Source organism: Panulirus ornatus, chromosome 3, assembly GCF_036320965.1.
Source record: "Panulirus ornatus isolate Po-2019 chromosome 3, ASM3632096v1, whole genome shotgun sequence".
In the NCBI taxonomy this organism is placed as follows: domain Eukaryota; kingdom Metazoa; phylum Arthropoda; class Malacostraca; order Decapoda; family Palinuridae; genus Panulirus; species Panulirus ornatus.
The window spans coordinates 55436032-55446031 of record NC_092226.1 but is presented as its reverse complement, the minus strand read 5'-3'; the positions used below and the strand labels follow the sequence as shown (position 1 = coordinate 55446031).

Sequence of the window (10000 nt, the reverse complement as noted above, 5' to 3'; positions counted from 1 at the left end):
GAAACTATAGAAGAAGGAGCACCAGGGGGAGGAGGAGGACAGATGGACACTGAAAGCAGGTGTATGTGATTAATGCGTGTGATTACTGTATGTGATTACTGCGTGTGATTAATGTATGTGATTAATGTTTGTGATTACTGTATGTGATTACTGCGTGTGATTACAGTATGTGATTACTGTATGTGATTACTGCATGTGAATACTACATGTGATTTCTGTATGTGATTACTGCATGTGATTACTGCATGTGATTACTGTATGTGATTAATGCATGTGATTACTGTATGTGATTACTGTTTGAAATTACTGCAAGTGATTACTATTTGTGATATCTGCATGTTATTACTGTTTGTGATTACTGCATGTGATTACTGCATGTGATCACTGTATGTGATTACTGCATATGATTACTGCATGTGATTACTGTATGTGATTAATGCATGTGATTACTGTATGTGATTACTGTTTGAAATTACTGCATGTGGTTACTGTTTGTGATTACTGCAAGTGATTACTGCATGTGATTTCCGTATGTGATTACTGCATGTGATTACTGTATGAGATTACTGCATGTGATTACTGTTTGCGACTACTGCATGTGATTACTGCATGTGATTTCTGTATGTGATTAGTGCATGTGATTTCTGTATGTGATTACTGCATGTGATTACTGCATGTGATTTCTGTATGTGATTACTGTATGTGATTACTGCATGTGATTTCTGTGTGTGATTACTGCATGTGATCATTGAATGTGATTATTGTATGTGATTACTGTATGTGATCACTATCTGTGATTACTGTATGTGATTACTGCATGTGATCACTGTATGTGATCACTATCTGTGATTACTGCATGTGATTTCTGTATGTGATTACTACATGTGATTACTGCATGTGATTTCTGTATGTGATTACTGCATGTGATTACTGCATGCGATTACTGTATGTGATTACTGTTTGCGACTACTGCATGTGGTTACTGCCTGTGATCACTGTATGTGATTTCTGTATGTGATTACTGCATGTGATTACTGCATGCGATTACTGCATGTGATTACTGTTTTGCGACTACTGCATGTGGTTACTGCCTGTGATCACAGTATGTGATTTCTGTATGTGATTACTGCATGTGATTACTGTTGGCGACTACTGCATCTGATTACTGTATGTGATTACTGCATGTGATTACTGCATGTGTTTTCTGTATGTGATTACTGCATGTGAATACTGTATGTGATTACTGTTTGCGACTACTGCATGTGATTTCTGTATGTGATTACTGCATTTGATTTCTGTATGTGATTACTGCATGTGATTACTGCATGTGATTTCTGTGTGATTACTGTATGCGATTACTGCATGTGATTTCTGTATGTGATTACTGCATGTGATTACTGTATGTGATTACTGCATGTGATTACTGCATGTGATTTCTGTGTGTGATTACTGCATGTGATTACTGTATGTGATTACTGCATGTGATTACTGCATGTGATTACTGCATGTGATTTCTGTATGTGATTACTGCATGTGATTACTGTATGTGATTACTGCATGTGATTACTGCATGTGATTTCTGTATGTGATTACTGCATGTGATTACTACATGTGTTTTCTGTATGTGATTACTGCATGTGAATACTGTATGTGATTACTGTTTGCGACTATTGCATGTGATTACTGCATGTGATTACTGCATTTGATTTCTGTATGCGATTACTGCATGTGATTACTGCATGTGATTTCTGTGTGATTACTGTATGCGATTACTGCATGTGATTTCTGAATGTGATTACTGCATGTGATTACTGTATGGGATTACTGCATGTGATTTCTGTGCGTGATTACTGCATGTGATTACTGTATGTGATTACTGCATGTGATTACTGCATGTGATTACTGCATGTGATTTCTGTATGTGATTATTGCATGTGATTACTGTATGTGATTACTGCATGTGATTACTGCATGTGATTACTGCATGTGATTTATGTATGTGATTACTGCATGTGATTACTGTATGTGATTACTGCATGTGATTTCTTTATGTGATTACTGCATGTGATTACTGCATGTGATTTCTGTATGATTACTGCATGTGATTACTGCATGTGATTTCTGTATGTGATTAGTGCATGTGATTTCTGTATGTGATTACTGCATGTGATTACTGCATGTGATTTCTGTATGTTATTACTGTATGTGATTTCTGTATGTGAGTACTGCATGTGATCACTGCATGTGATTTCTGTATGTGATTACTGCATGTCAATACTGCATGTGATTACTGTATGTGATTACTGTTTGCGACTACTGCACGTGATTACTGCATGTGATCACTGTATGTGATCACATGTATGTGATTACTTTTTGCGACTACTGCATGTGATTACTGTATGTGATTACTGCATATGATTTATGTATGTGATTACTGCATGTAATTACTGCATGTGATTTTTGAATGTGATTACTGCGTGTGATTACTGTATGTGATTACTGTTTGCGACTACTGCATGTGATTACTGTATGTGATTACTGCATGTGATCACTACATGTTATTACTGCATGTGATTACTGTGTGATTACTGTACGTGATTACTCCATGTAATTACTATTTGTATTTACTGTATGCGATGACTGCATGTGATTACTATTTGTAATTACTCTATGTGATTACTGTTTGTGATTACATTATGTGATTACTGTATGTGATTGATTTTTGTTATTATTGTTCATGGTTACTGTCTGTGTTTACTGTTTGTGATTACTGTTTGTGATTACTGAATGTGATTACTGTTTGTGACTACCATTTGTGATTTCTGTATGTGAATACTGTTACTAGCTTGTGATAACTGTTTGTGATTACTGTTTCTGATTACTGTTTGAGATTATTGTTTGTGTGTGACGGGGAGAGAGAAATACACTCAAGTTGTTACGTTTCTTAACCATGTATATACATACCATGTCTTTACTCTTATGTATGTTTACAAACGCACACACGCAGACCACAGTCTAAACCAAGCATTCAATTGTCCACTATCTTCGATAGAATGATGAACACCTGGTTTGGGTGTAAACTGGCTACCGCATCCGAGATTCGAACCCATGCGGGTTCGATCCTGGCTGAGCCCATGCTGACTCCTGGTAAGTAACGCTAACCACTATACTACGGAGGCCCGTGTGTGTGTGTGTGTGTGTGTGTGTGTAACTTACAATTTGTTCTATTCGGGGTAGAAGTTCTGCACACTTTTGGGTCCCCATCTATTGAACTTCCTCTATTATCACAACTTTTTAAACTCCTGTATAATGTCCACATTCCCACTTTCATCATTCAATTTACTGAAGTCAACCACCACACGTACATTACGAAGGTATTTCTTTACATGTTTTCTGACAAGTTTTTTTTTATCAAATTATTGTTATGGCGTCTAGTAGTTCACTCCCTCCATCTCTTAGAAGAATTGTTTGATTCATCAAATTGCCTTCAAAAACTAAACGGCGGATAAACTGAAGGCCTCAAATCCTTCACTATAACTCGTTTTCCCTCTGATACCATCTTTACTGCCCTTCTCTGGTCCTTCTCTTTCTGCCTTTAAGTATGTTGATCATTGAGAAGTACATTTTAGTTTTGGCCTTAAGAAGGATGGGAACAATGTGCTGATTATACCATTATCATGATATTGAAAGCAATAAGAGAACTTGCCAGCACACTGTTTGTCTTCTTTAAATTCTCGTTAGGTGAGGCTTTAGTGACATTTAGGTACAATGTCGGCGCTAGGTAGTACATGTCGACTATCATGTCTCTCACAGATTCCTGTTGCTTACTTCCTGGTACATATTGATCATAGTGAGGCCTTCTTTCACTGTGTCCAAACTACATTGCTTTGGTATTTACTTGGGCTGAATTTCATTAACCATGGATCGGACCAACATTGGAGTATGTCTAGGTCCTCTGGCACGTTGATGCAGTCCTTCTCACTTAAATTTCCTCTTGACCTTGGCATCATCTGCAAACATTTCTGGGTGTGAATCCGAGCCTACATGCAAGATATTAACGCCGACCAAGAGGAGCAATGTTATTAGGACTAAGAGCTGTGGCACGCCACTACTGACGTTATCCCATTTCGAAAAGGCTTCTCGGACGTGAGTCCTTTGTTCCGTTCCATTGATTAAATTTGCAATACGTCGGAGGGGGTCTTCTTATTTCTACCTGAAGATCCAGATTCTTTATAACCACTTATTACGGTACAGTGCCAAATACCATCTGGTAGTCCAAACAAGCAATCCATACAACTTTCTTTTATGCATAAAACGGAGTTCACCCACTTAGAAATTTAAGAGGTTTGTTTGAAGCCATGTTCTGTCTCGCTTTTGAAGTTTTCCTTTCGTAAATAGTTATTCATTTGCTTTATCATATTCTTTTCCATTTATTTACTCATCAGTCTTCTTTCTCTAAGAGAGGGTATGACATATAATATCCACTCCTTTGGCACTTTCCTTCTTCTAGCGACACTTGCATCTGTACCTGAATTCCTTAGCCTCATTACCCATTCAATTCAGAGTACTTCTGATAAATTTGTGGAAAAGTTTTGGATCAACTGCTTCGTCCAGATTATTCTTTTCAAAGTTTCTCTCTTTTACTTTTTAATCCTGATTTTTTTCTCTTACCTTCTTATACTTTCAAATGTTTGCTGGCTGCAGTCAGCCCATATCTCCTCAACACTTTATCCCCAAGCTTTTTCGATATTTGGAATCTTTTGATAAGATAAAACTCTTCTTTCAACCTCCCACCTGTATTATCAATATCAACTAAGGGTATCAGTATTCCTATTCCCTTTACAGCACATTTCACGGGCCATTCTATTACAATGGTCTGTATCGTAGCGACTGAACTCCAGTTCCTAATTAGTGCTCCTACAAAAATTCTTCAGTTCTTTGTATTTTCCATACCTCCTCCTTGACTTTGGTTTAATCTCATATTTCTATATCCTCTGTTACAACATGCTCAAAAAAGAACTGCGTGATCATGCTATTATGTTTACAGATAGTAACGATGGTGTATTTGTCTCTCTGAACCTTGTATGATTTGTGAGATGATGATACAGGAAATTTTCGTGTTTGCACTCTTAGGAACTAGTGTCTCCATCTTTTTCATTCTGTCTTTCATACTTGATCGCCGTATCCCAATGTAGCAAGGTAGCGCCAGGAACAGACGTAGAAAGGCCACATCCGCTCACATCCAATCTCTAGGTGGCAATTGTAATGTACCGAAACCACAGCTTCTTAACCACATCCAAGCCTCACAGACCTTTCCAAAGTTTACCGCGGACGCTTCACATGCCCTGGTTTAGCTGCACTGGCAGCACATCGACCCCAGTATACCACATCGTTCCAATTTACTCTATCCCGTGCACGCCTTTCACCCTCTTTCTTTTTCAGGTCACGATTGCTCAAATATACCCTCCTTATCAACCATTCCTCACTCATTCACCATTTCAACACACCCTTTTCTGCTATCTCAACGACACTCTTTTTATTACCACACATCTCTCTCTTACCCTTTCATTGCTTACTCGATCAAATCACCTTATACCAAATATTGTCCTCATACATTTCATTTACAACACATCCACCCTCCTCCACACAACCTTATCTATAGCTCATACATCACATCCATGTAACATCGTTGGAACTACTATTCCTTCAAACATATCCATTTTTACCCTCCTAGATAACGTTCTCTCTTTTCACGCATTCTTCAGTGCTCCCAAAACCTTCGCCCTCTTCTCCAGCCTGTGACTTACTTCCGCTTCCATGGTTCCATACGCTGCTATGTCCACCCCCAGATAATTAAAACACTTCACTTCCTTCAAATGTTCTCCTTTTTATCAAACTCAACCCCAAACTGACTTATCCCTCAACCCTGCTGAACCTAATAACCTTGCTTTCATTCACATTTACTCTCAACATTTTCCTTTCACACACTCTTCCAAATTCAATCACCAACTTTTGCAGTTTCTCACTCGAATCTGTCACCAGTGCTGGCTGTATCATCAGCAAACAACAACTGACTCAGTTCCCATGCCCTCTCATCCCCACACACTGCATATTCTCCCCTCTCTCCAAGACACTCGCTTTACCTCCCGTGTCGCCCCATCCATAAACAAACAGAAAAACCATGGTGACATCTCACACCCCTCTCGCAGACCAACTTTCACAAGGAACCTTTCATTCTCCTCTCTTCCTACTCGTACACAAGCCTCACATCTCACATCTCTCAACTTTTTCCTTTCACACGCTGTTCCAAATTCAATTAACAGCTTCTGCAGTTTCTCACTCGAATCTTTCACCATTGCTGTATCATCAGCAAACAACAACTGACTCAATTCCCATGTCCTCCCATCCCCACACACTGCATATTCGCCCTTCTCTCCAAGACACTCGCTTTACCTCCCACGTTGCCCCATCCATAAACAAACAGAACAACCATGGTGACATCTCACACCCCTGCCGTAGATCAACTTTCACGAGGAACCGTTCATTCTCCTCTCTTCCTACTCGTACACAAGCCTTGCATCTTTGACAAAAACTTCTCCCAGCTTCTAGCAGTTTTTCTCCTGCACCGTCTATTCTCAACACCTTCCACCCTCTCCAGATCCATTAATGCATCATATATATCCATCTGTTTTTCTAAATATTTTTCACATATATTCTTTAGAACAAACACCTAATCCACACATCCTCTACTACTTCTGTCTCCATCATCAGAACTTTACCATTTCAGAGGAAAGGGTTTTTCGCACGCAGGCTTTACGTGCATACCTGATGGTTCATTCACTTTTATCTTTTAACGTTTCTACTGGTTTATTAAAAATCTTTAGTGGATTATAAGTAATCAACACCGTTTTTTGATTCTGTCCTACAATCACTCCTCTAATTATGCAGTCTCAGTAGGCCATCTTCCAGTATTTTCTGAAACTTACGTCATTCCCTTGTTAAGAAGGTTAATCCAACTCTTCCTTCATTTCGCTTCTTTCATTGCTATCATGTATTCCTCCAGACTCATAAGATTAGATCTTATCTTTTCAGTACGTTTCGTCTCCAATGCTCCAACAATATCAGGTTTGTCTTCCCTGATTCGATCCTTGAATTCCACCAGCTCTTTTCCATTTACTACTGTGTTAGTCCCTCTGTGTATTCATACATTAGTTTCAGTGTAGCATTCTCATCACTTAACATTCCTAACCTCTCTGAGGTACTATCTTATACTTTAACCTCTTTTGATGTCTACCTTTTTTTTTCTTAAATGTATTCTGTACTCTCTTTTCATCCATCTTTGGTCCATCACCTCTGATGAGTACCTTACTCAATTCTTCCTTGTTTTCAGGTTTAATCTACTTACGAACCTCCAGGCTACATGACAACATAATGAACGTAATCATTACTGGTCGTTCCATTATGTCTTGACTATCTATTAATCCTCTTTCTTTCTTTTACCTCAAATATTCCATCTGACATTTCTACTGCTTCTTGTAGTACTCAAATAAGCATTTCTTTCTCCTATATCCTTTTCTCTTTGAGTGGAAAATGATTTTCCCCTTCAGAAATCATCAAGGTTCTTATTTTCTGATGCATCTCACATGTCAGCTGATTCCTACAGTGCTGAATCGTCAGCCTGCATGCTCTGGCTTTATCTACATTCTTCATCTTTGCCAAGAAGAACTGATCCTGAAGACTCATCACTTTTTAAAAACCTTTCATCTAATAAATCATATACTTTCCTGACTGTTCTGCCTCAAACGATGTGTATTACTCTACAGCTTCATTTAAAAATTTCTCATGTACCAGTGTTTCAGGGTTCCCAGGTTTCTGTCTCACGTCATCAGTCAATACCACTCTGTTTCAGCTCATCAGGCCCAGAATTCCCAAGTCTATGATCTCTATGTAATGGTCATTTCCTTTCAGTGTTGTTCCATCACAAGGACATTCAGAGAAGACCCCTCTGACCTTTTTCTCAGGCTTTTTTGCTCCATGTGCCTTCGTTCGTCTGGTTACATTCCTCCTGAATGCCTCCCATTAATGCGGTTTTGTTATCCTGTCCTCTGATTATAATTCTCAGCTGTCTAATTTCCTTTCCCATGGATGACACTTTTCATCACATTTGATTTGATTCCTCGGTTACTTTATTTCTTCCTCCAACTGTTGTAACTTTTGGTCCTTTTTTTCTATATCTATCAATTATTCTCGCTAAGCTTATGGTACTACATGATTCATTCTTTGATTCTTTTCTCATGTTATCTCCATCCAGTGTGAAACCCTGACAATCACTTTCATCCATCCCAGCAGATCTAATTACAATTATGCGATCATGTTGATTTATCATGCTTGACTCCAAGTGTGCATAAGTACCTACTTGTACTGTACGGTGAGGGTGTTTCAAATTCGTGGGGCCCCATCTCTTCAACATTCTCTACTATCGTACAACTTAGATCTGTGTGTGTTGTCGGCCGTAGCCGTGTGCTCAATCATTTTATTGCATGCATCCACCACTCTTATACTGCAAAGGTACTTCGTTACATTTTCTATAACAAGTCTCTTCTTAATTTCATATTATATTCTTTGGTTGTTCTATCCCTACATCTCTCGTCACAGGTTCCTAACCTTTGTCGGCTGGCATAACCTTCGTTGGTTGCCTCAGGTTTTACGTATTCCTTCGCAGTGGTGATTTATATTCTTTATTACAATGAATTTGTTTATTTTCTATTTCCTTAATGGTTGGTCTGGCTAAAATGATGCAGCACTAAGCAAATCTTATGTGACAATTTGCCAAAGCAGTATTCTGCTTCAACTAACAACTCACTGGCAATACACCTTCTGCTCTCGAAATGAACCTCACGTTTCCCCTGATGAGGCTTTGCGATCCCCCGGGGGATCCAGGGACTCTAGGTTGTGAACCAATGTTTTAAAAACTCAGAGGTTGTGATCAGGTACCCCCCTCACCCCCACCCCCCCGTCTCTCTTCCATGGTAGGCAAATTCAAAGTCTCTAGCCATTACTTGTAAAGGCTTCCTCTCCTCCGGACCTTTTCTGTTAGCACTTTGTGCCTTTTTTGGTGCGGTGACCAAAGCTGGGAAGCATATTCTAGTTTTGGTCTTATGTAGGATGTGAACAGCTTGTTAAATTTGTTTATCCATGAACATGAATGTAATTCTAATGTTCACTAGTAGACAGTTGGTCTTCTTAACGAATCTCCTAAGGTGTGACTCCGGCCGCAGGTTAGAGCCTAGGTCCACTCATTAGTCTCTCTCACTCTTTCACACACATTCCCTGAACTTATTTCCTACTACATGATAATCTTATCGAGTCCTGCTTTCACAATGAGCCGTCCTTTGCTCGGAGTGAACTTTATCAACCATGTATCACACTAACTTTGAAGTTTATCAACGTGTGTAACGGGAAGAGAGATTTTACAACTGTGTTGCCCCGTCCCTTATCCTTGTATACATGTTTCGTGTCTTTTATCCCTATGTAATTACACTCACACACACACACGCACACACACACACACACACACACACACACACACACACACACACACACATACACACGCACACACATAAACACACACACACACACAAACACACACACACACACACACACACACACACACACACACACACACACACACACACACACACAGCTCAGGTTAAGCCACGCACCTCCTCATCAAAACTATTATTTTATCATTCATCAGCCCCAAGGGAAGGATGCATAACTGAGTTAGGTGTGGGCCGATTGCCGCACCCACGATTCGAATCTGTGCAGGCCCAACCCCGGGTGGGCCTGTAATGACTCATGGTCAGTGTGTGTGTGCGTGTGTGTGGCCGGAAGAGCCGGCGCTGGAGGACCTTGGTTGTCACCGTCGTCAACAAAAAGGCCAGAGGATTGGTGAGGGTCTGGGGGCTGCATTAGTGCCATATAAGGTTTAGTCTTTGTG

At 39.6% G+C, this 10000-nt stretch overlaps 1 long non-coding RNA gene across 1 annotated transcript in view; it reads right to left on the bottom strand.

Annotated features, from left to right (window-relative positions):
* The window catches only part of LOC139759835 (uncharacterized), a 598944-nt gene that overhangs the window by 9103 nt on the left and 579841 nt on the right, over positions 1–10000 (bottom strand). The window lies entirely within an intron of this gene.